This window comes from Hemiscyllium ocellatum, chromosome 36, assembly GCF_020745735.1.
Source record: "Hemiscyllium ocellatum isolate sHemOce1 chromosome 36, sHemOce1.pat.X.cur, whole genome shotgun sequence".
In the NCBI taxonomy this organism is placed as follows: Eukaryota; Metazoa; Chordata; class Chondrichthyes; order Orectolobiformes; family Hemiscylliidae; genus Hemiscyllium; species Hemiscyllium ocellatum.
In genome coordinates this window covers 17,061,506-17,089,349 of record NC_083436.1, presented here as the reverse complement: position 1 = coordinate 17,089,349, position 27,844 = coordinate 17,061,506, and the positions used below count along the sequence as shown (strand labels likewise).

The window sequence follows — 27,844 nt, the reverse complement described above, 5'->3', positions numbered from 1 at the left end:
TTCATCCAAACATCAGAGCTATTCACACTCAGAATCTAGTCTTGTACAAGTCCACAACCGAAGAGAAAGGGCTCACAGTTTCCTACTCAATCATCAAGGCAAGTGAGCAATATAATTCTGCAAAACCTGATTTCACTGTTTGACAAATGAAACTGGTCAACCCAGTGTTTTCTGGTATAGCTCAGTAAATTGAGACTGTACAATAATAGATGACATAGAAATAACTGTAAGTGCATGGAAAAATGGAGGGATTGTACTATGTTTAAAGTACTAGTTTACATTATATTATACATTTGTTATTCCACTATCAGTAAACCAGTGGGTCCTGATGATGAGAGGCTGATTCCTAGAACTCAAAATTCCACTGTTCACTTTTATATAATCTTGACTGATGACAGAAACATAATATATATTTAAGACCAATTTATTGCTTCAAAAGTGCATTCAAATTTTCTAGGCGTTGGAACTTGAAGGTGTACCCAGGCTCAAATGTGAAAAGCGGTCACTTAAGTGATGTTTGGAAGCTAGTTCAATATATGCAGCTGGGCAGCAATAACATTCCACAACATAGGAAGGAAAGGTGGAGAGAACGGAAGATGTAAAGAACACACAAAAAAATGAACTAAGCAACATTTCAAACATGCTTCTCCCATGTGAAATCTTTTGGTAACTTGGGATTAAATAATTACCCGAATAACCTCACTGTGTTATGCAGTTACTACTGCTATAAAAGAAAATGCCTCTTATTGCCTGTCCTATTAATTGCATAAACCAGCAAACAGATCCACAAATGGTCAGGGAATAACCATATTTATCCCTGCCAGATATCAGGAATTTACATACTTCTGCTACAGTGAAACTCTAAGAACATTTTAAATCTGGGCTGTGCTCACAAGCTTTGTGCATGTAATGGATAAACATTTAAACAGGATGGGGAAAACAAAACTCAAGGAAAAATATTTGCCTGCAGCAATTTAAAAATAAACTAAACAAAAATGACCTTAAAAATCACTTCATTCACAAACTGTGCAATGGATTAGAAAATATGGATTTGCTCCCACAATGCTATGATTTTAACAACTGAATCATTTCAAAAAGACATTGTGTGAGATAAACTTCTAAAGCGGGAGAAAGAGAAATTAGATAATGAGCAAACTTGTGAGTGCCAGTGACAAGAGTACAGAGTACTAGCTTATCTGACCACACCTCCAATCATATGTGCCCAGAAAAAATTCAGAAAATGAGTAAAGAAGTAATAATATTTTTTATTTAAAAGAGAAAAGTATTTCATGACAACCTACATTTTAGAATCTTTAATGCAATTAAAGACCTCAAGGTGTTTCACAGGAGGTACTGTAGCACAAAAGATAACACTATATTACAAGAAAAGGAAGATGATGAAAAACTAATTAAATAAGTAGATTTTAAAGAGAAGAGGAAGATAAAGAGTCAGAGAGATTTAGGAATGAATTCTACAGTTTGGGTCAAGGCAGCCAGTGGTCACTGATGGCAAAGCAATTAAAATTGGAGAGATCAAGATATCAGAATTATAAGGTTGCAGGTATGTCAGAGAGTTGGAAAGATCAAAGAAATTTCAAAGTTAGGAGAGAACAAGACTGTGGAGAGGTGTGAAATAAAAAAAAAGCATGAGAATTTTAAAGTTCTGATGCTGTATAATAAGGAGCCAGTGTTAGGTTAGCAACACAGAGTGGACAGGGTTTGGTACAAGGTCAGGACATGGTGTATCAGGAAGGTTTCACATTCTGTTGTAGCATCCGCTAAAGTTTTCATCAGGGTGTGCTGTTTGTCAGTGCTGTACATCTGTTTCCTTTGCTTGTGTCGAACTTCCAAAAAATATCTCTGTATCCAAAATAATATTCTTTACAGCTGCTTCAGAACAAATATTAGCAACTTGATGAAAATGGTTTTGAAGTCATTGGTGGTCAGACTCAACTGTCACTTTGTCAGTTCTATTTGTGTTCTGATGAAATTATTCACAATACTTATTGATCTGAGTGCAATGTTTCTGTTTCTGTTGACACCTTGGAGGCAAATGCAACTTGTTCTCACTCCATACAGTTATTCCAAGTGCTGTCTCATTGGTAACACACTGCAGAGTGACTTCATTGTTTATGCCATAGCGTTTCAGCACTGGTATTACCTTTACCAGTTGCTTGATTTTAAAGAACAACACTACCACAGCATGTCCAGATACTGAGTTGATGTAATGGTCCTTATGTTGATGTTAAATTGGACAAGAATTTTGCTGAATAGTGGTCGAATGCAATAAATCATTTTACATCTATTGGTTACTACATTGCTGCTATAATTCCCACCTTCTTGGAACCATACCAAAGACATTTTTTACTCAGTGTATGGCCAATGTAGATGTAAGCATCATGAATTGCAACTTTTTTCTTGCTCAGCTTCAAGGTCGCCTAATCAGCTACATCTAACAGTTGCACTAGAGTTTGAACATGGTTAGCAATGGCTTCTTCCATATGTCTCTGCACATATAAATAAGTACACCATATATTACCAGGTTTCCACACTGGCAAAATTACCAGTGATCTATGCTCTCGACATTAATATTCATCTAGAGGCAAGGAAATATCGGTATGCATACCCATCTGTATCTCTTGAATGCCAAATGACTTCACTTGCCAGCAACAATCCTTTGCTTCTAAGGTAGCATGCAAAACAAGATTTTTGCTGTTCAAAGTTACAGCAAAATTCCTTTTACACCTGGCATGGAGTGAGAACACTTCAGAGCTTTATTTACATCCTTTGAGTTAATGAATCCTCTCAATTTTTTAGGTTATCCCATTGATATCATGCTGCTAATCCATTCTGTTGGAATTGTCAATGTCTTGATTTCACATTTCTTTTCCAACCGTTCTATTGTCTCTTTCAGGCTAGGCTTCAGAACAGCTGAAACTTCACTCAGTAGATTCTGAATTGGTTTATAATCTCATTGACTTTGAGATGGCATTCTCCAGAAAAACATCCTATCTCTGTGAACACATCACTGTACTCGCCTAAAACTCTTTGGAGGTCAATGTAACCATTTGGAAACAAAATTGGCTAGAAGGTAGGAAACAGAGGTGGTGAAGCTTTTTGGACTGCAAGCCTGTGACCAATGGTGTGCCACAAGGATCAGTGTTGGGTCCACTGCTTTTTGGATGGGAATATCGAAGGGATGATAAATAAATTTGCAGATATCACCAAAACTGGTGGTGTAAGTGGACGGCAAAGAAGCTTAACTCAAAATATGAGACCTGGATCAGATGGGCTCATGGACAATGAGTGGCAGATGGAATTTAATCTAGATAAATGTGAGGTGTAGGGCAAATCAGGGCAGCACTTGTACACTTAATAGTAAGGTCCTGGGCAGTATTGCTGAACAAACAGACCTTGGAGTGCAGGTTCATAATTCCTTGAAAATGTAATCGCAGGTAGACAAGGTAGTGAAATCAGCATTTGGTACGCTTGCCTTCACTGGTCAGTGCATTGAGTATAGGAGTTGGGAGGTCATGTTTTGGCTATACAGGACATTGGACATCGATAGGGTGACTAGTCAAGGTATTTTCCCCAGGGTAGGGGAGTCCAAAAGTAGACAGCATAGGTTTAAAGTGAGATGGGAAAGATTTATAAGAAACCAAAAGGGCAACAGAGGGTTGTGCATGTATGGAATGATCTGGTAGAGAAAGTGATGGAGGATGGTACAATTACAACATTTGAAAGGCATCTAGATGAGTATATGAACAGGAAGGTTTTGGAGGGATATGGGCCAAATGCTGGTAAATGGGACTAGATTAATTTAGGATACCTAGTCGGCATGGACAAGATAGACTGAAGGGTCCGTTTCCATGCCGTACACCTCTATGACTCTACGTTGTGACACAATGCAAACCCTTTAGGCAACTTAAAGGCTACCAGTCCAAGCTTTGCTTCAACTGAAGTGAGTGATATTTGCTTATTGCTTATGATCTGGAACTCATTATTCTAGTCGTCGCATAGGGTTCTCATACTAAGCTGTCATCTTGGAACGTGTACAGTGTCATTGTTTAGCCTCAACCTTACTTCTGAGGGCATCAATTGAGAATTGTTATTTGGGCCAATTCATGTAGGTCTCTGAAGGTCATGATGTTAAATGGTCGATCTTGACAGTAGAGGAGAGTTGAGGAGAAACTGTTTCACGCATGGAGGGGTCTGAAACTCAATGCCTAAGTTAGTTTTCTCTCAAGGTAAATTTAAATTTAACTAGGTTGCATTGGAATGGAGTTTCCTTCCCTAAATTAGTGAACTAGATGGGTTCTTCTGACAATCAACAATGGATTCATGGTCATCATTAGGTTCAAAATTCCAGATTTTTATTATATTCAAATTCCACCATCTGCCATAGTGGGATTTGAACCCAGGTCCCTGGAACATTATCAAGGTCTCTAGATTAATAGTTTTCTTACAAATGTTAAAGAAATTACTAACTTTGTAGAGGTTGTGGTCAACATTTAAAAATAATTGGCTATTTAAATATAGGTATGCTCCTGCGCCATGATGTGTGATATTGTTGTATTAACCAAAGCTGTAATTGAAACTGTTCCGACTGAAAAAAAAGGATGAATCTAACAATTAGTGCTACAATAACTCTGTATTTAATATATCATACTTTAAAAATTCATTCACAGGATGAGCGTGTTACTGGCTATGGTAGCATTCATTAATCACCCTTAATTGTGTAGAGGGCAGTTAAGACTCAACCCCATTGCTGTGGGTCCAGAATCATATGTAGGCCAGATCACATAAGGGTAGCAGTTTCCTTCCCTAAATTAGTGAACTAGATGGGTTCTTCTGACAATCAACAATGGATTCATGGTCATCATTAGATTCAAAATTCCAGAATTTTATTATATTCAAATTCCACCATCTGCCATAGTGGGATTTGAACCCAGGTCCCTGGAACATTACCAAGGTCTCTAGATTAATAGTCAAGCATAATACCACTAAGCCATTCCCGCCTCATGCAGCCATCTAACATTTGTTCCCTCTAATTTCCCTCTGAGGTGTATATGTGACAGTGGCTCCTGGAACTGCTGGTCAATGGGTCTTCCCACCAAATGACGTGGAGGGTGTGGGGGTGTTCCTCTGAGGGCCTGCGCGGCCATGCAACTTAGCAGCAACATAGTATAAGACATATATTTTTCACTGCAGGGGCTTCATTTTAAATTACATAATCTCATATGTTATTGATTTTCATTCTATGGCACAACTGTAATTATTTCAGCCAATCTAGCAATCAATCAAACAGAGCATTAATTGAAGTCCTTTGACACAATGATAATGAAGTGTTGAATTGTTGCCCTTGGCTGTCTTACTCTACACCTTATCAATCTCTACACTACCCACAAATCAATCCTGGTGTGCAGCTGTTCACACATGATTACCTGGTTGCCAACATATGTTCCAAACTGATTCCTTACTGTGAAGCAGTGGTATTACAGAGTGCAGCTAGACAGGGATACAGCATTGACAGTATGTGAGAAAACTTGGAGAGGTGAGACATAATATAGACAGAGGGAAAAGAAATGAGAAGGGAGGGAGATTAGAGATGACGAAGGAGGCCCTGCAATTTGGACTGAATACAGTCAGTTGCTACCAAGAACAGGAAAATAGGGATTTAAAGGAAAGACCAGTGGTTCCAAATATGTTCACACCACACCCATTGCATCAGCAGAAAGCTGTCAGCTAAACACGGCTAGAGGGAGATGAACATTCATTATTTACTGAGTGTTCATGTTTGTTGTTCTTTTGCAGAGGAACTGTGCTAAAGCATACAGTCAAAAGAATGACTTTGGCTCCTGACCTCAATCAGAATGATATTAATTAATTTCCCCACACCCATACCCACGACATAGGGTCCAGTCTCAGTGCCAATTAGGCCAAACTGCTTCAGTCATGTACCACAACACCCGTACTTTGGATCATTTACAGAAAAATCCTCCATGGAAGATCAACAGCTTTTCCATCCAAAGCTGGAAGGGCTGGGAATGCTTTGTGGAAATAATAAATAGGCACATAAGACTAAGGCTTCCTGCAAGGCTGATTTGTAACTATTTCTGTTAACTAGCAGACACAGGAAGAATTCAAGCATTTAATAAATTTACTTTTTGTTTTGGATGTCGTATAGGCATTTATGTCACTAGCGAAATAAAGGCAAAAGTCAAAACATTGGGCTAAATAAAGGTAATCAAATGAAGGTAGTATGCACAGATAGTAGTCACAGGACCACTGGTATGTAGATGAAAGGGATGTGAAGCACTCTCGGATGATCAACTGTGTTCTTTTGACAGGTATTGCTTTACCCGCAGCGCTGGTTAATGTTTTTGTTTCTTATTTTCAGTATTTACAGTATTTTTCCAGTCTTTCTGAGCAGGAATTAATTTTCTTACTTTGAATATATTTGAAAGATTCCTGGGTTAGATTTATCAACTAATAAAGAATTCATTTGTAGTTTACAATAGATTGTACTTATTTAATACCTGCAAGCAACACAGGACTAGACTAATTGCCTCTAAATTTGATAACCATGTTCCGCTATCTTGCTGTTAATCTTCTCAAAGATATTGTCAAAATGTTCTTATAAATAGTTGTATAACAATGCCATAACATAATGTTTTCAAATGAAGATATAACTAGATTCCCAAGTAACTTTTTATACCGCAATACGATGGAGTTCTTTGATGACAGAGGGTTGATGATAACATTGCAGCCAATGGTGTGTAAATGGGCATTCCTAAGGTATTTAGTAAGCTGCCACTTTAATGGACCTGCCAGCAAAATCAAAACCTGTGGAATTAGAGGGCCAATGACAATTTAAATTTTAAAAATTGGTTAAAAAAAACATCAGAAAGCTGTGGTCAATTTTTCTTGAACAGATTGTAAGGATGCACACATTTCAATATTATGACCACTTCTCTTTTTGATATATTAAAAACCAGAAACTGAACTGGGTGAGCTATTTAAATGCTGTGACTACAAGGTCAGGTCAGAGGCTAAGAATCCTGTAGCAAGTGACTCACTTCCTGACTTTCCAAAGCCTGTCCACCATCTTCAAAACACATGTCAGGAGTGTGATGGAATACGCGTCGCTTGCTAAATGAATGCTTCTCCAATAACACTTGACTGGCATCACATCCGCAAACATTCACTCCTGCTATAACTGATGCTCATTCTCAACAGTTTGCACCATCTACAAGATACACCACAACAACTCACCAAGAGTCCTTAGACATCACCTTCTAAATCCATGATCACTCTATCTGGAAGGACAAGAACAGGAGATGCACAGGAACACCACTGTCTGCAAGTACCTCTCTAATCAGAACATCATCCTGACTTGGAAATTCAATGTCTCTGCATCAAAATCTTGGAACTCCCTTCCTATCAGCATTGTGGGTGCACGTGCACTAAATGTATTGCAGCAGTTTGTGAAGACAGCTTGTCACTACTTTCTCAAAGGTAACAAATGATGGGGAATGAAACTGACCAAGCCAAAGCCTACATTCTATGAATGAATTTTAAAATGACATGGGCTTGGGTAAACAGGGCAAATTTCAAAGTTCGCTTATTCTATAAAACCCAGAAATGTAGTAGATAGTGAGAAGGATAGTAACAGATTTCAGAAGGACACAGTAAAATTGGTGAAGTGGGCAGACACATGATCGATAAAATGCAATGCTGACAATATGAAGTGATGCATTTTAAAATCAAGAATGCAGTGAGAAGACATGAAACACTGAAGATATATCTTTAAAGGGCATTTCGGAACAGAGGAACATCGGAATTCACCTACATACATTTTTGAAGGTGACAGGACAAGGATCATAAATAGAACATGTAGACTCCATGGTCTTAGAAAGAAATAACAGAATAAAAATGCTTTGCTGCACGCGGATAGGTCTTGGTGAGCCCTCGCTTAGACTGCTACACACATTTTTGATTTCCAAATCTAAGAAGGCACATGCTTGCCAAGGAGGGAGTGTTTACTAGATTAATCCCTCTGACGACAAGATTATTTTAAGAGGAGGAATTGAGAAGACTTGGGCTGAATTTTAGTGGGCATTTTTTAAGTTAAGTGTAAGTCACATCTAATCTGGTGGAGCAATTCTAACTGCTAGGTCGAGCACTTTTTTGGTCCCATTTTACCAAGCTTGCCATATCAATTGGCATTTCAACCCTCATGACATCCCAGGAGCTCACTAACTGGAGAATATAGAATTGGCTAGAATCCCTGGTTCTTGGACCTTTTGAAAAGGCCATTGTGCATCCTGACTTGCATCATCAGAGTGGAGCTGCCCTGCACAGATCCTGACATTTGCCCTGGACATGTCAATCAGAATTACACTTGTCCATTTTGTGGGCATGCTCTGGAGTTCCCGCTGAATGACACAGCTTCTTCTTTTTCCTGGACCAGCAGTGGAGCCACATTGAATAGCAGAGCCGGCTCAACAGGCTGAACAGCTCACTCTTCCTCTTATTTCTCTGATCTTCTAGACAGTGGGTGGCTGGCCAATGAGGTTTCAGGAGATTAATTAGCAATTTAAAAGTTATAATGAGGCTGGGAATGTTATATTTAACTTCTTTCAAAAGGTTAACAGAAATTGTCTTGGTTTATTTCTGCATATCTTTCCAAAGGTACAACAAGGATTTTTCCCAAGTTGATATACTCATGAATACAGGCATAAAGTGCACAATCCATATTCCTGCTAAACAGCTGATTTTACTGTAACTTCTGATATGGCATTGTTACACTTTACACTTTAGTTATATGAAAAACTATGCTGGACACTTAGAAGTGTGGCAATGCAACTACGTATCGGTGGAGCTATTGATAGGACATGCGCGAGTGAAGAGAGCACATTTACAGCTAACAACCAAACTCAGATGACGCTTTGAAAGCGTCTCGAGAGGTATTGAGTAGAAGGGAGTGCATCATTTTGTGTAGATCACATATTGCACAGAATAGAACTGCAATACATTTGAGAGGATGTGATAACCACAATTACTCTAGTTGCACAAGATGGGAACCACAGTGCCTGACTCTTACATCACCACCTGTCCTGCATGTAGCAGAGTCTTAGAACCATCCAATTTGAGTGAAAGCAAATAATTCTTGATTGTGAGAGCCTGCCTAAGGAGGAGAAGCTAGTACTTTTTCAACCACTACACATCCATTGATACATTCAATTATAAAATTACAATGCACAATAAATCAACTTGCTAAACTCTACTTGAAAAGATACTATGCATCTAGAACTTCTATGCTCTTCAGATCCTGCAGGTATCTATGAAGCTCAGTTTAAGGCTACAGCAACTTAAAGAAGCCCAAGATTTATTGCAAAGCATCACTTACAAAAACTCTCATAAACACTCATGCAGTGACATCAACTTCAGGAAATTTAGATGGTGAACTTGAGGCATGTTGCTCTAAGACAATCAGGTGAATACATAAGTGAGCCAGAGTAGTGGTATCACCAGTAAACCCTAGGACTTGCTTAAATTCAGCAACTGTCATGCTGCTTTTCTTTTCTTTAAGGAAAGTAAGGAAGGTGTTCACACTTGCTGAGTACCTGCAGCATTGTCTGTGTTTTTTCCAGATATCTAGCATCTGCAGATTATGCTTTCATAAGGCTAGGATTAGTTACATTGCAGGAAATACATCTTTAATGGCTTGATGCACAAATGTACTTCAAATTGGCTTATCCCACCGATATCTCTTGTGATAGCCTAGTGAATGCTGAAGGTATAAAATTAATTGCTATGATGACCTTGATTGTTAGTGCTAGAACTGCAAGTGTGATGAAAGGATTTCTATTAGTCTGCTTGTAATAGATGTCAGAAGTCAATAACAACACTCTGGTGAAGCTAAACATGTAAAACAAACCCTACTCTAACACTGCCAAGTAGTTGTCCCTTCAGGCAATTCACATCTGAAGTATTTGAATGACCCTGTTTATGTTTTCTCTTCTAATAAGCTCAATGAGACAAGAGAAATTAATGCAAGATCCATTACTTTACATTGCAGCAAACAGAAATGTAAAACTGGCATTCTGAGAAAACACTTCAAAGGTCACAATATGTTTATACACACAATAAGTACACTGTATGAGTCCATGCCACGCCTGCATCAGAAAAAGGATTTTGTGCTTGATCCTCTCATGCAACTACTTGAAAAAGTGCAAGTGCTTTCATGAAAGAATGGTAGATCAGATCTAGAAGTGGAATTCCACACAGAGATAATGGAGATGGAAAACTCGTAATTTCTGGTCTTTTGCTGATATTTTGGATGATAAGACTTTTCAAATACAACAAAATACAGGGATCGTCACAACTTAATAGGATGTGTAAGTATACATTTTCCTAGTGATTTGCAATTTCTCTCTATTACTTCCCTAGATTGTATGATTCTGTTTGCCATACACCTTTAACATTTTGCATTCCTTAATGAAATGTTGCATTTTGGAATCAGTCTGATGCTATCACACTTCTGTCTTTTCCTTTTATTGCACTTTCTATAAGAGGCTGCACCCTCATTGTGTTATAATATTATTCATTAATTTAAACCCAAATGCCAAATCGGACCCTGAGAATGTCCAAACACTTTATGTATCTAGATTCCCCACACAATTTAACAGTGCAAAAGGTTATACTGTATTTAATCCAGTTTGCCAAGGTCAGGAATAATCATGATAATACAGGTAGACAATCCATCATCTGAAAACGTCGCGGTCAGCTGTTTTTCGGAATTTGGAACAAATGTAGTGCCCACTCTAGGGGTGCAGGGCAGCACCCCGTAATCAAACATCAATACAGCAGCAAAAACATGTGAATACTTGCACTAAGTGGGATAAGTAAAGACTAGAAATAATACCACAGTTTATTTATAGAGTAATATACTGATCAATGAAATATATGGACCATAAATACTCAAGGACATTTTATTTCCAGAAAAGAACATTCCAAGAAAAGCATTGGGAAAACTGAAACATACACAGCTTCAGCACTGTAGCAGACGGCGTTTTTAAAGATTTCTTCAAGTGTCACCTGTCTCATTTCTCTGAATTGCTACAATCTCTTGCTCACTGATAAATGAACGTTATTCCAGGCCAGCAATAAGTGATCACACATTTTCACCATATTGTCTATGGGGACTTTTTCAACTGTGTTCACTAACTCATCATCATTATCATCACTACTATCCTCGCACTTAGCTGTATTTAAAATCATTTCAGGAATTTTCCCATCGCTTAAGGAACGCACAACAGGTACATCATTGTCAGTGTTCGGCATTTTTTCAATGTCAGCTTCCTGTAATCTAGTTACACTTTCTTCCGCTAAACTTTGTGCATAACTTACCAGGTTTGCAATCATCTTTTTCTCTTCGGTGACACAAAATCCTTCAAAGTCTTCATCTGTAGGCTCACTTACATGAAACATTGTTGTAGGCCACAGTCTTTGCTAAGCATTTGTTAATGTTAATTTATCAACATCCTTCCAAACATTAGCAACTGCGTAAATGGCATCCTCAACACTAAACTCTTTCAGGAAGTCTTGCATTTCTACCTCTCTGTTGATTGCAGCAAGCACACAGTTTAAAAAATAGTTTTTATACTTGCTCTTCATGGAGTGTAAAAATTTCTTGGTCACAAGGCTGTAAAATCAATGTCACATTAGGGGACAAATAAATGCCAAAAACATTACTTTTCACAACAAGTTCTGCAGGGGGATGTATACAATAAAAATTTTCAGGTTTCTTTCAGTCCAGCTTATCTGCAATTAACTTGTGCCGTTGGTAAGAAGTGGTTACTGAACCAATCGAGAAAAATTTCTCGGGTTACCCATGCTTTCTAGATTGAAAAATAATGCACAAGTAAATTGTGTACACCTTTCAGACATATTGGATGTTTGCTTTTTTCAATCACTACCAAGTTCCTGTTGTGTGTGCCTGCAGCATTGGCACACCCAAGAACAGTTAACCTGTGCTTGGTATCCTTAAAACCTGTTGGTGTTCACTTATCAGGCGTTGTTAATGTTTTTCTCGGGACATAGTGTCAGTAGAGAGCTGTTACATCAGCATTGTAAATTTATTCAAGACTAAGGCTTTGTTCAGATATTATCATGGCAAATTCATCAATATTCAGATAAAGGATTATCTACCTGTACAGTGTACGTGCTGACTTATATGGGTTCCATGGGCCACTGTTACTCAACTTGAATAACGGCCATTTATAACTACTTTTCCATCCAAATAATCTCATGTTCCATTAATTTTTAGTTTTCCTCTTTTGCAATGAACCATCATTTTGTCTACAGATGAAAAATGGTTTCAGATAGTCCACAATTATTACTCTTAACATCTAGTGAGTTTCTTTTTCAGTCATCCGTGGGATATTGGTAAAGCTAATCGGTAACTACCATTCTTAAATACAGGTGAGAAGGTAGTGGTGAGCCATCCTCGTGAATGGGTTCTAGCCCATTTGAGAGAGATGTTCAAAATCAACCTGACTGCTATCACCTGTAAGCAAGACCCAGTAAGGATGTTCAGATTCCTTTATCTAAAAAAGTGTGAAAAACTAGATGGATTAAGACAAATCAGTGATTTAATGGTCAACATTACTACTACAGACATTTTATTCCAGAATTTAAATTCTCTGGGTGCCAAAATAGACGTTTCACTTGCATGACTGGATAATTAGTTGAAGCCCATGGATTAGTGGTTTGTTAGGATAACTACATAAACATACACAGGGGCACAGGTTTTAAGTTCAAAGGATACCAATGCAATTATCAGTTTCAATTTCCTTTTCCTGTTGAGCTTCGAACTATTCTCATAGGATTATTTCAAAGGCATTTCTTTATAGTGTTCATCTGTTTTTCCACTGCTGGTCTGAACTTATTTTATTCATAAACATAGAAATAACAATTATGTAACTAATACAAATACTCAAAACAATAGGTGGCCTCATTTGCTAAGTTTCATGTACCACTTTGCCTGTAGATAAACACTCTTTGGTAATGTGCAACATCGTTTGTGTCTCTCTTCAAGTACAGAAATTCTGAGGCCTCAGCGGTGAAGCTTGGCTGCACAGTGCCTTAACATGATTTGGAGGTTCCTGTGTTGGACTGTTGTGGACAAAGTTAAAAATCACACATCAGGTTACAGTTCAACAGGTTTATTTGGAAGCACTTCCAAACAAACCTGTTGGACTATAACCTGGTGACGTGTGATTTTTAACTTTGCCCTGAACATGTTTCACATGGATCTCTCTCACAACGGCAATACAAAGCCTACATTTAATAAATTGTGTTTATTATAAAGAGCTTACTACTGTCTTCCTGGACTGTAATTTACACTCGCACAGTGCATGTTTTCAAAGGGACAGCATGGGAAATATAAGAGTGGCTTACTCACCATCTTGTCTATCCCAAAGCCATGCCCTATGAAATAGCAGGGGATCAGGGTCAAAATCGGCAGACTGCCACCATTTTTAAAGAGGTAATTGACAAATCAAATTGTCTATTGACAATCCAATTGAATATTGCTGAATATTGCATTGCCAGCACCATAATACAATTGATATGGAGAAAACACAGAAGTGGTTAGGTTGTTTCTTAATACAAACTGGTCATGTTGATTGCGTCCCTACTCCTGGATTGAGAGGCTCTGGTTCGGGTCTCACCTGCTCCAAAGGTGTGCAATAACATCTCTGAAGAGGTTGATTAGAAAAACGATTATAAAGTTTGGACGAGGATATATGCTCTACCGGGGAGGAAGGGGGATGTTTGTGGTGCCCTGTGCACATCAGTGGCTTATCTCCATAGAATGCTACGTTCACTCACTTTGCCACTTTCTACCTGGAAATGAAAACACCCCAAAACCCTTTGTTCTGACCCCTTGATCACCCCCAACTTCCCTGATCCTTACATTCAAGATTCAGGACTTAGCTGGATCTAACTGTTATGGCTATCTTCATTCCAGGACATACCTAAACTCCCACTCATGCTCACTACTCAGTTTGACACTGTAATGAGCAGTATTTTGGGCAGAGGATTCAAAATATGATGAAAACTATTGCACTTAATTGAGTGGCAACACGATGTGTGTCTCTTAGCCTTTATCATAAAGGGGCTCAATACTATACTGCGGTGTGTGACAGGGCAAGTAGATTAGATTACTTACAGTGTGGAAACAGGCCCTTCGGCCCAACAAGTCCACACCGACCCACCGAAGCGCAACCCACCCATACCCCTACCCCTACATATACCCCTTACCTAACACTATGGGCAATTTTAGCATGGCCAATTCACCTGACCCGCACATCTTTGGACTGTGGGAGGAAACCGGAGCACCCGGAGGAAACCCACGCAGACACGGGGAGAACGTGCAAACTCCACACAGTCAGTCGCCTGAGGTGGGAATTGAACCCAGGTCCCTGGCGCTGTGAGGCAGCAGTGCTAACCACTGTGCCACCGTGCCGCCGAAAGTAGTGAGGTCCAGAGTGTTATGGTAGCAGTGTTGCACATAGATCCAGCAAAATGGATTAATTATAGTTTCTGGTTTTGACATTTGCTGCTTTTTGATTTAAATGCTCCCAGAATCTAAAGTTACTGCCAATATCTTGAATTAGACTTATGCTTTGGTCTCTGGCCATCTACGCAGATATGCAATTTTCTTTTGGACTGGCATTACGAGGATGGATTGCACTGGATATGGTTTTGGAGAGGTTCAGTGTGAGACACTATGCATGCAGCAATCCATCAACTTAATAACATTTGCATTAATGTCTCTTCCAAAGTTCAGAATAGTGGAGATTGATTGGAACAGCAGGTGTAATAGTGTAAATGAACTTGCAGGAAATATCTTTTGGCAGGTCATTTGTGTACATGTTGAAGAGTGTTGGGGCTAGCTGAGCTCTGTGGTAACCCATTGGTCTGTCTTCTCTATTCACTTCTCTCTTGCCCGAGGTAGGAATCATTTATTGTGACAAATGTTTAAATAACTGATACAGGCTAGGATGACAACATTTGCTTCCCAAAGACCCAGATTCATTATCAAGCCAAAGGCTTTGACCTACTGTGCTGCTCCCTTCATATGAAGCACAGCTGTGCCATGAATGTTTGAACTGGCATTGCTGGCATGAGGCCATCAACCATCTTCTGTAACACTATGAGGGTAAGTGATTTCCATATTGCAAACATGCACAAGCTTCAAGTGCCAATTAGAAGCAGCAAAGCCTGTCAATACTGCTTCATCCAGCACCAGAAAATCATAATGAATTGTTCATAAAGTGCATCTCCATTAACGCCCCAAGCAATGAGGAAGGTTTCATTCAGCAAGATGGGGATGAAAACACTCACTCAACCACCATTGGGTCAGTTCCTTTAATGGTCACCCTCAACATTAGGGTGCCTAGTCCTAGACAATGTTCCACATAGTCAACACAGGCCATCACTCACTCATTCATGTTGCCCTTTGTCATTCAGGTAACAACAGCAGAAGGAAGATGCAATAGAACTTCCATAAAACAAATTAGCCAAAACAAAACAATTTCACACTACATCATTTGTTTCACTGGACCACGAGGTACTTGCTTTACACAGATGAAACTAGATTGGATCCTAAAGGATCCACACATTTGGAGTACCTGGAGGGCAGCAAACACAATTCCCAAGTGCTTTATGTTGTATTCCTTTCCCCAGCTCATGTCCCATAAATTACCCTTCATTTCTAAAAAAACACAAGAGCCAATAATTGTGAATCCCGGGAAGGATTGAATTCCTTTAGTTTTGCATTATTTGTTACTTTTCTCGGGATCAGCACTCTCAACTTGATAATTCAAAAATTGATTTTATTTTCAAGTATTGAACATGTAATGTCATATTTATGTCCCATTGGAATGGGAAATAAGAGTGTGCTGATGTGGCATAAGCTAATTGGTGAAAGATGCTTTTGAATTGCTGAAGGGTGTCAGAATTGAGAAGTTTAAAACTATAAAGGGATTCAACAGGGTATTTTGAAAAATTCATTCATGGGATATGGGCTGTACTGGTTAAGCCAACATTTATTGCTGATCCCTAATTGACCTTGAAGAGGTAGTGATGAGTTACCTTGAACTGCTGGAGTCATAGAGTCTTAGAGATGTACAGTACAGAAACAGACCCTTCGGTCCAACTTGTCCATGCCAACCAGATATCCCAACCCAATCTAGTCCCAATTGCCAGCACCTGGCCCATATTCCTCCAAACCTTTTTATTCATACACCCACACAGATGTCTTTTAAATGTTGCAATTGCACTTGCCTCCACCACTTCCTCTGGCAGCTTTTTCCATACACGTACCACCCTCTGAGTGAAAACGTTGCCCTTTAGGTCTCTTTTATATCTTTCCATTCTCACCCTAAACCTATGCCCTCAAATCCTAGACTCCCCACCCCAGGGAAAAGACTTTGTCTATTTATCCTATCCATGCCCCTCATGATTTTATAAACCTCTATAAGGTCACCCCTCTACCTCTGACCTTCCAGAGAAAACAGCCCTAGCTATTCAAACTCATCTTATAGCTCAAGGTATGAGATGGCCAACCCTGGCAACGTCCTTGTAAATCTTTTCTGAACCCTTTCAAATTTCACAACATCTTTCTGATAGGCAAGAGACCAGAATGGCCACAATATTCCAACAGTGGCCTACCAATGCCCTATACAACCGCAACATGACCTCTCAACTCCTGGTCAGTGCTCTGAGTAATAAAGGAAATCACACCAAATGCTACCTTCACAATCCTATCTACATGCAACTCCACTTTCAAGGAACAATGAACCTGCACTCCAAGGTCTCTTTCTGCAGCAATACACCCAGGACCTTATCATTAAGTGTATAAGTCCTGCTAAGATTTGCTTTCCCAAAATATAGGTACAGCCATAGTGCTTTAGGGAGGAAGTTCCATGATTCGACCGAGCAGTGAATGAACAGTGATATAGTTCCAAATGAGGAAGGTGTATGGTTTGGAGGAGAGCTTGCAGGCAGTTGGTGGTGTCCCCCTGTATTGGCTGACTTTACCGCTCTTGGTGGTAGGGGTTTCAAGTTGGAAAGTGCTTTTGGAAAAGCCATTGTAAATTGCTACAGTCTATCTTACAGATGGTATGAACTGTTGCCTCGGTGTTACAGTGAAGGAAATGAATGTGGAAGGTGATGGATCAAGCAGGCAGCTGAGTCACGGATGAGGTTGAGTGTTGTTGGAGTTGCAATCATCCAGGAAAATGGAGAGTATTCCATTACACTCCTGATGTGTGCCTTTTAAATTGTGGACATCAGTTGAGGAATCAGGAAATTAGTTACTCAAAATAAAACTGTCAGTCTCTGACCTGTTTATACATTCATATGACAAATCCAGTTTCTGATCTACGGTAATCCTAGAATGTTGATAGTGAGGTATTCAGTGGAGACTATACTTTTGAATCCCAAATGGCAAGGGTTAGATTTGGTCTTATTTGAGATAGTTATTGCCTATCAATTGTATGGTACAACTATTTTTTGCCACTTTGTCAGCTCAAGCTCGGATGTTATTCAAGTCATGCTCCATATGAACATGAACTGCTTCTGGAGTTGTGAATGGTGCTGAATATTATATAATCACGAACCAACATCCCTACTACTGATCTTATGATGGAAGAAATGTCATTGACGAAGCAGCTGAAGATGGTTGGGTCTAAGACATTACCATAAGGAACTCCCACAGTGGCTCTATGGAACTGATTGATCTTCATAAACCTCAACCATTTTTCTTTTGTATTGGATATGATAAATGGCTTATAAACTATTGCATCTTGTGACAATAGAGCAATGACTCATAATTAAAACAGTGCCATTAAAAGAATAAAATCAAAAAATGCATCATCCATACAAAAGCAACTGGAAAGCTGCAACTCTTCCCTGGCATCTCCATTCCATCCTCTCAACATCTGAAACGTTCAACTCTAAGACCCATCAATTTAGTAAGGTAGCAGTATCAAATGATATAAACATAAGGAAAGTATGCAGAAACTAGGGTAGGTTTCAAGCACAGCCAAACTGAAAATGGAATGGGTTTGAGTGGTTCTCTATTCTTGCTCCTTTGCTTGAAGAGTTCCTATGTATTAGCAATGTTAATAGTGCCCCTGTACTTAACATTCTATTCTGGTCCTAGTGTGGATGTAGGCTTGCTCGCTAAGCTGGAAGGTTCATTTTCAGATGTTTCATCACCATACTAGGCAACATTATCAGTGAGCCTCCGGTGAAGCGCTGGTGTTATGGCCCGCTTTCTAAATATGTGTTTAGGTTTCCTTGGGTTGGTGTTGCCATTTCCTGGAGTGATGCCATTTCCCCTTCTTTTACTCAGAGGATGATAGATGGGATCTAAATCAATGTGTTTGTTGATAGAGTTCTGGTTGGAATGCCATGCTTCTAGGAATTCTCATGCATGTCTCGGTTTGGCTTGTCCTAGGATGGATGTTTTATCCCCGTCAAAGTGGTGTCCTTCCTCCTCTGTATATAAGGATACTAATGATAGCGTGGCATGTCTTTTTGAGGCTAGTTGATGTTCATGTATCCTGGTGGCTAGTTTTCTGCCCGTTTGGCACAATTCTTGTGAGGTATTTTGTAAATGATGTTCGTTTAGGTTGTTGTTAGTATAGGGTTTTTAGTGTGTTGGTGGGTTTGTGGGCTACAATGATGCCAAGAGGTCTGAGTAGTCTGGCAGTCATTTCCGAGATGTCTTTGATGTAGGCCAGAGTGACTGGGGTTTCTGGGCACGTTTTGTCTGCTTGTTTGGGTTTGTGGCTGAGAAATCGACAGACTGTGTTAATTAGGAATCCTTGCATTTTGAATACGCTATATGAGTGGTTTTGTTCTGTTCTTTATTGTTCCTCGGTGTTGCAGTGTGTACTATCTCATTGAAATAGTGTTCTAATGGAGCTTCGTTTGTGAGTGTTGGGGTGATTGCTTCTGTAGTTCAGTATTTGGTCTGTATGTGTTGTTTTCCTGTAGACGCTGGTTTGAAGTTCCCATTAACTGTTTGCTCTACTGTGACATCTAGGAATGGCAGTTTGTTGTTGTTTTCCTCCTCTTTAGTGGATTTTATGCCAGTAAAGGTATTATTGATGGGTTTGTAGGTTTCCTCTAAGTGGTTACATTTAGTGATCATAAAGGTGTCATCCACAGTGTGGACCCAAAGTTTGGGTTGGATGGTTGGCAGAGCTGTTTTTTCCAAGTCTCTGCACTAATGACTCTAAGAATCCTGATATTGGAGATCCCTTGGGTGTTCCGTTCGTTTGTCTGGAGGTTTTGTTTTTGAAAGTAAAGTGGGTGATAAGGCATAGGTCCACTAGCCTGATGATGTTGTTTTTGCTGATTAAGTTGGTAGTGTCTGGTGTACATGTTTTTGGTTCTTCTAATGGTGTAATCAGTGTTTCTTTGGCCAGGTTGATGTTGATGGATGTGAAAAGGGCTGTTATGTCAAAGGAGACCATTATTTCATCCTCTTCTACCTTGGTGTCTTTGATGATGTCCATGAATTCTTGGGGGAAATGACTGGTGTGGTGTAATTCTTCTACTAAGTGTTTTAGTTTTTGGTATAGTTCCTTGGATAATCTGTACATTGGTGTTCCAGGTATCAAGACTATGGGTCTGGGTGGCGGTGGGGGGGGGATATGGTTTGTGAATTTTGGGTAATCCATTGAAGTCTGGTGTTTTGGATCTACCTGATTTCATTGTTTGGAAATCTGTCTTGCTTAATTCTCCAGACTTGTGAAGTTTTTTAAGTAAGGCTGTGGTTCAGTTCTCTGGTTGTGGGGTCGGGTCTATTGACACCTGTTGGTAAGTATCGGTATCTGCAAGCAGTGCATCTGCTTCTTCAATGTACTCTGGTTTAAAATTACCATCAAGCATCCTTTGTCTGCAGGTAGAATAATGATGTTTTTATCTTTTTTGAATGCTTCTAATGCTTTCCTTTCTTGTGCATTCATTGTGTTTCCTTCCTTTGTCCTGCTTAATGTTTGTGCAACTGTCTGTCTGATGGTTTGCTGGGTTTCTTCTGTGAGTTTGTTGCCTTTCAGTGTTGCTTCTAATGCTGCTAAGAAATCTTTGTTGTCTGCTCCGGGAGGTTATAATTTAATCCTCTTAGAAGACAGCTTTTTCAGTGTCTGTTAAGGGTCAGTCAGATGATTTTCTTATCCATGCTTCTGTGTTGCCTGTGTTGTTATTTTGTGTGAGTTTGTCTAGTTTTTTTCTGCAGGTCTAGTTTTCTCATTTTCTGTGTTTGCCACTGTCTAATGTCTATGGCTCGTTGTACTGTGTCTGTTTGTTCATAGTCTGTCGCGTTACTGAGTAAGGTTTCTTGTCACGAAATTGCCCGGTTTTATTTATGGAATCTGGTGTGGGCATTGTTAATCATTTCTCTAAGCATTCTGTGGCTGTTTTGAGCTGCTATTCTTTTGACTAGTGGGGTGTTAAGGGGAAGTTTGTATTTAAGACATTTAGGTAGTATCTGTTTCCTTATGCATTCGTGCAGGAAGTACAGCTGTTCATAGATGGTACTTAGTTGGCATTGGTTTTCCGTCTTCGGGCCAGTTTTAGTGTATTGTGCCCATAGGTGTTAGCAAGTTTGGAGAAGATTTGTAGCTAAGGTTGAGGTCCTGGATCTAAGTTTGTTTGCTGAGCTGGAAGGTTCATTTTCAGACGTTTCGTCACTATACTAGATAACATCATCAGTCAGCCTCTGGTGAATCACTCGTGTTATGGCCTATTTATTTGTTTAGGTTTTCCTGGACTGAGCTGGAAGGTTCACTTTCAGACATTTTGTCACCATACTAGGTAACATAATCAGTGAGCCTCCGGTGAAGCACTGGTGATACGGCCCGCTTTCTGTTTGTGTTTAGGTTTCCTTGCATTGATGATGCCATTTCCTATGGTGATATCATTTCCTATGTTGGTGATGTCATTTCCTGTTCTTTTTCTCAGAGGGTGATGAATTTATGAATGAACTTAAAAGACCCTATACAGACAACAAGGAAAACAAACATAATTTATAAAATACCTTGCAAACAGGCAGAAAACTAGCCACCAGGATACATGAATATCAACTAGCCACAAAAAGACATGACACACATCATTAGTATCCTTACACAAAGATGAGGAAAGACACCACTTTGACTGGGATAACACATCCATTCTAGGACAAGCCAAACTGAGACATGCATGAGAATTCCTAGAAGCATGGCATTCTAACCAGAACTCTATCAACAAACACATCGATTTAGATCCCATCTATCACCCTCGGAGTGAAAGAGCAGGAAATGACATCACCACCGGAAATAGCATCATCAACCCAAGAAAACCTAAACACAAACAGAAAGCAGGCCATATCCAGCAATGCTTCACCAGATTATGTTACCTAGTATGATGACAAATGTCTGAAAACGAACCTTCCAGCTCAGAAAGCAGACTTACATCCAGAACCTCGGCCTGAGCTGCAAATCTTCTCCAAACTCACTGATCATAGTGTGTTGCCCATTACCACAGATCTGACTACATCAGTTTAGCACAAAGGATGTTTGATAAGAGCTCAATAGTTGCTGCAAATACTGGGACATCAGAGTCTTCACCATGTCAGATAATGATAGGTGATTGAGGATTGTATGGAAGGAACACCGGTAGCCAAATCTATGAATAATCATGGCCATAGTATGATAAGGTTCAAGATTAAACTAGAAGCAAAAAGCAATGGTAACAGTTTGCAAAGGAACACAGAATGATGAAAAGTGAGCCAATTGAGTTGTGATGGAAAGAAAATTTAGCATGTAGAACTGTGTAACTGGAATATTTTTAAAAAGGAGCCTGCAATGGTGCAAAATAAATTCAAACCACTAAAAATGTTGATAATAGGCTGGATCTTGGCTCTGCCCATCCACTCAGACAAACATAAAATAGGAAATGATGACACTATGTCAGCCATACAACGTTATGACTCCATTCTCCAGAATTTCAGAAGGTAAAACAGCACAGGAATCATCAGCTTGCCCTCCATTTTGAAATGATAATTAACAAGTCTGTCATTACCCAACTCATCTGTAACTTTTCATTGTCCACTAAATGAGTCAGACATTAGATATAATAAAGTATGCTTTATGTTTTGCAGCAGGTATAACTGACAAAGTACCATAAGGGCAGATGATCAATTCTGCCACTATGATCTTGGCTGAAAATAGCAGCAGATCCTGACAGGACAGCTGGTAAGATCAGCATGTTTTTGTGACTTCCTTTTAGTATTTTTTAGCTTTCAATTAAAAATTGAGAGATTCGGAGAGCAAGAGGTCTTTAAACCTGTAGTCGTGACTTTGTATTCTCGGTATTATCTTTCTGCTGTATAACATCCTAGACTACAGTCCTGATTGGTTGTGAATTGCCCTCCACCACAACCCTCCACCTTTAAGTGGTCTCCTTCCTTCTGGATGATTAATAACTTCCCACCCAACACCTGACTGGACAAGCTAATATGGCAGCATGGAGGGAGGGGACTGACTGACCCTTTACTTTCCATTCTGCCTCCCCTACCTCATCAAAAATCATAAAGGTCAGGGCAACATCAAATTTTAGAATACCTTGAATAAACAAAGATTAGAAATTAATAAAGACAGAAGAGTATATACAGGTATTATAAAAGATTATAATGATAATATAAAACATGAAAAAAATGTTATAAGGAAATATATATGGAGAAAATTCCAAAAAGATTAAATGGAAACATATTGTACAAACTTGAAGTTGAATCATCCACATGACAAAAAAAGTTTAGTCGAAAATATTTCCTGGATCTGGAAACACCCACCATAAGAAACATCCTCCCTGCATTTACCCTGTCTAATCCTGTTAGAATTTTATAAGTCTCTATGAAATCCCCCCTCATTTATCTGAACTCCAACAAAAACAATCCTAACCTAATCAGTCAAGTTTGCCTCATACCTTAGTCCTGCCATCCCTGGAATCAGCCTGGTAAACCTTCATTGCACTCCCTCGAGAGCAAGAGTACCCTTGCTCAGAAAAGGAGACCAAACCTGCACACAATTTTCATTCATATCACACAACTAGCCAATATGCGCCTCTAACAAGGGTCGAATAGAACTTAAAAACCAAAAAGAAGAAATCAGATTGTTGGGAGTGTTCTATGAGGCAAATAACAGGCCAGAAGAAAAAAAAGAGTAGATATGTAGGAAAACTTCAGAGAAATAGACTCCTTTCCTTGAGGTGACATTTGATTGGGCATGTTGATAGTGGCAAAGTGACATAGTGACAGGAGAGGATGACAAATTTCCCAACATTAACTGGGGTAGTCATAGTGTGAAACGTTTAGATGGAGCAGAAATTTTGAAATGTATCCAGAAGAGCTTTTTAAGCCATTATGTTGAATGCCCTACAAGAGAGTTCTAGATTTATGTTTCAATAATTAAGCTGGACAAGTGGCTAAAGTATCAGTGATGGAATATTTTGCAGACAGCAATCACAGCAATGTTGGATTCAAGATTGTTATGGAAAAGGACAAGGATGGACCTGAAATCAAGGTTCTAAACTGGGAGAAAGCCAATTTTAATAAGATCAGGTTTGATTAGTCCAGAGTGGACTGGAAGCCACTACTTGGAGATATATCTGTTTCTGAACATGGGAAGCATTCAAGGAGGAAATAGGAACAATACAGGGTCAACATGTTCCAAAAAAATAAGGGTGGCACCAACAAATCAAGGGAATCCTGGATATCAAGGGGTATATTGGATTGGATAAGGAAGGCTAACGGCAGAAAATGAGTGCTCAAAACAGCAGAAACCCTATAGGAATACAGAATGTGCAAGGGGAAACTTAAAAGGAAATAAGGAGGGCAAAAGGGGAGCATGAAACAATAATGTCAGGTAAACTAAAGGAAAATCCAGAATTATTTTACAAGTACATTAAGGGTAAAAGGATAACGAAAGAAAGAGTAGGGCCCATTAAGGAACACAGTGACAATTTGTGCGTCAAGCTGGAAGACCTAGGTAGGGTTCTAAATGAATACTTTGTGTCAGTATTCACTAGAAAGAGTGATGATATGGGCACAGAAATCAGGGAGAAGGTCTGTGACACAAAGAAATTAGCATCGATAAATAGGAAGTTTGAAGTTGACTGACAGATTTAAAAGTAGATAAATTTCCACAACTGGACGAAATATATTCCAGGCTGTTGAGTGAGACGAGTTGAAGTAGCAGGGACGCTGACAATAATTTTCAATTCCCCTCTGGCCACACGAGAGGTACTGGAGGACTAGAGGACAACCAATGTGCTACTGTTATTCAAGAAGGGAGCAATAGTTGAGCTAGCAATGTACAGGCCACTCAGTCTAACCCCTCCGGTGAGAAACTACGAGAAGCAATTCAGGGGGACAGAATTAATTGGCATTTGTACAGGCAGGGAATAACAAGGGACAATCAGCCTGGCTTTGTTCAGGGAAAGTAATGACTGACCAATTTGATTGAATGTTTCAAGAAGTTGATAAGGGCAATGTTTGGACTTCAGTATGGCCTTTGGTAAGGTCTTGCGTAGGAGACTGATAGCAAAGTTAACAGATCCAAAGAAATTTAGCAAACTGAATCCACAATTAGCTGAGTGGCATAAAACAGAGCGTGACGGCTAAGTGTTGTTTTGTGACTGAAAGCCTGTATCCAGCGGGGTTCCACAGGGATCAGTCTTGAGGGCCTCACTATTTGTTGTGTATATAAATGGTTCAGGCTTGAATATAGGAAAGTTGGTCAGTAAGTTTGCAGATTATACAAAAATTGGCAGAGTGGTAAATGGAGAGGAGAATAGCCTGAGATTACAGGACGATATAGTGGCAACTAGAATTCAATTTGGATAAGTGTGAGATGGTGTACTTGGGCAGGACAAACAAGACAAGGGGATACATTATGAATGATAGGACACCGGGAAGCACAAAGCATGTCCACTGGTCACTTAAGGCAGGTAAAGCAGTTAAGACGACATATGGGATACTTGCCTTTATTAGCTAAGACTTAGAGTTTATGAGCCAGCAGAGTACGTAGGAGCTGCATAAAAAGTTGCTTAGACCACAACTAAAATATTGTGCGAAGTTCTGGAATCCACATCATAGGAAGGATGTGATAGCACTGGAGAGAGTGCAGAGGATGTTACCAGGATATTGCGGAAGCTGAAGTGTTTTAGTTAGAAAGAGGGATTGTACAGACTTGGGTTGTTTTTCTTGGAACAGAGGTGACTCAAGGGGGAACATGATTGAGATATATAAAATTATAAAAGGCATAGATAGGGTAGATAAGATGAAACTGTTCGTGGAAGGATCAATGACTGGGGCATAATTTTAAAGTGAGAGGGAAGGAGATTTAGAGAGTATGTAAGGTTAGTCAGTTTCACCCAGAGATTGTGGGAATCTGGAATTCACTGTCTGTAAGGGTGGTAGAGGTAGAAATCCTCATAATGCTTAAGACATATTTAGATGTACACTTGCAATGCCAAGGCATACAGGGCTATGAGCCAAGTTTTGTGCAGATGCACAGCAGTAATTTGACAAGTTTTACTCAACATGTCCCAAACATATGACCCCTAACACCTCAAAAGACAAGAGAAACATGCACATGGATAAACTAACACCTTCAAGTCCCCCTCCTAGTTATATAACATATTAACCTAGAAATGTATCACCATTTCTTCATTGTCACTCAGCTAAAATTCTAGAACACACCATCGAACAACTGTGCGAGAGTACCTTCATCTGAGGGACTAAGCAGTTCAAGAATTCAGCTTATATCTAAAATTAGACTATAAATATTAGCCTTGTTTACTAGAGATAACACCCATATGCTTTAAATTAAAGAATATAACATTAAATTCTACAAGTGAATGGACAGCCCAGAGGGAAAAGTCTGTTTAATCTTATTTCTTCTGGGAGATTTTTGATTAAAAATAAATGAAAACATTTAAAAAAATAGCCTATCCATCAAGTCTATCTCAAACGCTCATGGTGCAACTAAACACCATTATATCCATTACCTAGCCTAATGGAGAGAGGCAAAAAAATGGGCAAAGAAATCAATGTCATTTCAAAAAATACTGGACAATTACTCGTAATCTCAAATACAAAGGAAACCACAGGGTCAATATAACACTTAACATTCCTTCTATCTTTTGTATTCTGTGATATCTGCCAGAGGTAGAAGCACTTCAGCTCCTTTTAAACACTTACAAAGAATTCTGCAAGAGCAGAATTTTGTTCTGTTTGTTAAGAACCCAGTGCAATAAGAGAAATTTCCTGGCACATAAACAAATTCTGTGCTGTTGTTAAGCAATATCCTCATCCACTTGAAATACCTAATCTATGAAACTGAAATAGTCTCTCCAAATGTACACAAAACTAGTTCTTTTGTTATTTTAATCACCAGAAACAAATCACTTCAAAGTCTATGCTTATCTAGAATAAAATGATCTAGCATGATAATTGTGCTAGCCAATACATTTAAGACTAGGTCTCAATCTCGTAATCCTCCAGCAAACATCTGCCATGTCACGACATTATACTCCGCACAAGGGAATCTAAACTGGACCACAGGATTCTAATTGAAGCCAAATCAAAGTGGTATACAAATATATTGTAATGCTCTTTCAAGTGTATGACATCAATGAGCTTTATAAGTGAGACTGGCATTTGTTACTCATCCCTAACTGTCCTTGAGAAGGCGGTGGTGAACTGTTATGAACCACTGGAGTACATTTATCTGTAATCCTTAGATATCACAGATGTTAACATCAATTCTGACTTATCACCCTCTAGTTTTGTATCTACAAGGCACAAGTCAGGAGTGCAATGAAATATTCTCCATAAACCATGTAATTAGCACTCACTTTGGTAGTTAGGCAAACATTTGGCTTTTATTAAGGGAAATAATGCATTTTGGTTATTTTCAATAATCATGTCAGTTACACATACATATTCTAATATGCTTGAAACCTTCATAAAAGGTTATTTTATACACTTACTTTTAACTGCCGATCAATCATTTGGATCTTGACTTTGATCATCTCATTCTCTTAGAGACACACATTACACTGAATTTGCATCCCTTGCAGTTAATGAGATGCATTTCATTATCATCATATTATTGAAAGGATGCAATTGTTATACATTTTCCCTTCAGTATATCCAACGAAACAATTATCTCTAGCCTTTTCCAACTGAAATCTGTTCTCATGAAAGCTGGTACATTTATTTTGATAATTACTCCTGCACAGAGTATGGTATCAGATCTAATGATAAAGTCATTATGAGCAATTAAATGTTCCTCAACATATCCAGCTCATTGCAAAATATGAGATCAAATACATACTGCATCCTCCTTCCTTGTTTAACATGCTGTGCCAAGGTACATTCTTGCAGAAACCCATTTTGAAACTGACCTACAATCTAACCATCTTAATTCAGCATAATTACTATAATTATTAGCTTCCATTTTTGCAGAATTGCCTCAATCTATGAAAGCATTTTGTTAAACAAGTTGCCAACCCCACCTATAACATTTTTTAAAAATCAACTGTCTACATTTTTCTCTTGGCAATTTTCCTGATGTTGTTTCAAAAATATAGACTACTGACTAGGCTCAAATGTGTTGTTTATCTGAAAGTACCTCTACGAAATAGCTATAATTTATGGCAGCATTCAGCAACATGGATCAGCAGATTATTCATTTCCAAGAGCAGCGAAGGT

The 27,844-nt window shown here is 39.0% G+C and overlaps 1 protein-coding gene across 4 annotated transcripts in view; it reads right to left on the bottom strand.

Moving 5' to 3' along the window:
- inpp4b (inositol polyphosphate-4-phosphatase type II B) overlaps positions 1-27,844 on the bottom strand; it is a 917,060-nt gene that overhangs the window by 294,288 nt on the left and 594,928 nt on the right. Inside the window, exon 1 of one of the 4 annotated variants that reach the window (XM_060851721.1) lies at positions 27,121-27,165. The exons of the other annotated variants lie outside the window; for them this stretch is intronic. The gene's annotated coding sequence lies outside the window, so the exon portion shown is untranslated. Of the gene's footprint in view, positions 1-27,120; positions 27,166-27,844 lie in introns of those variants that run through there. 4 annotated transcript variants of the gene reach the window in all.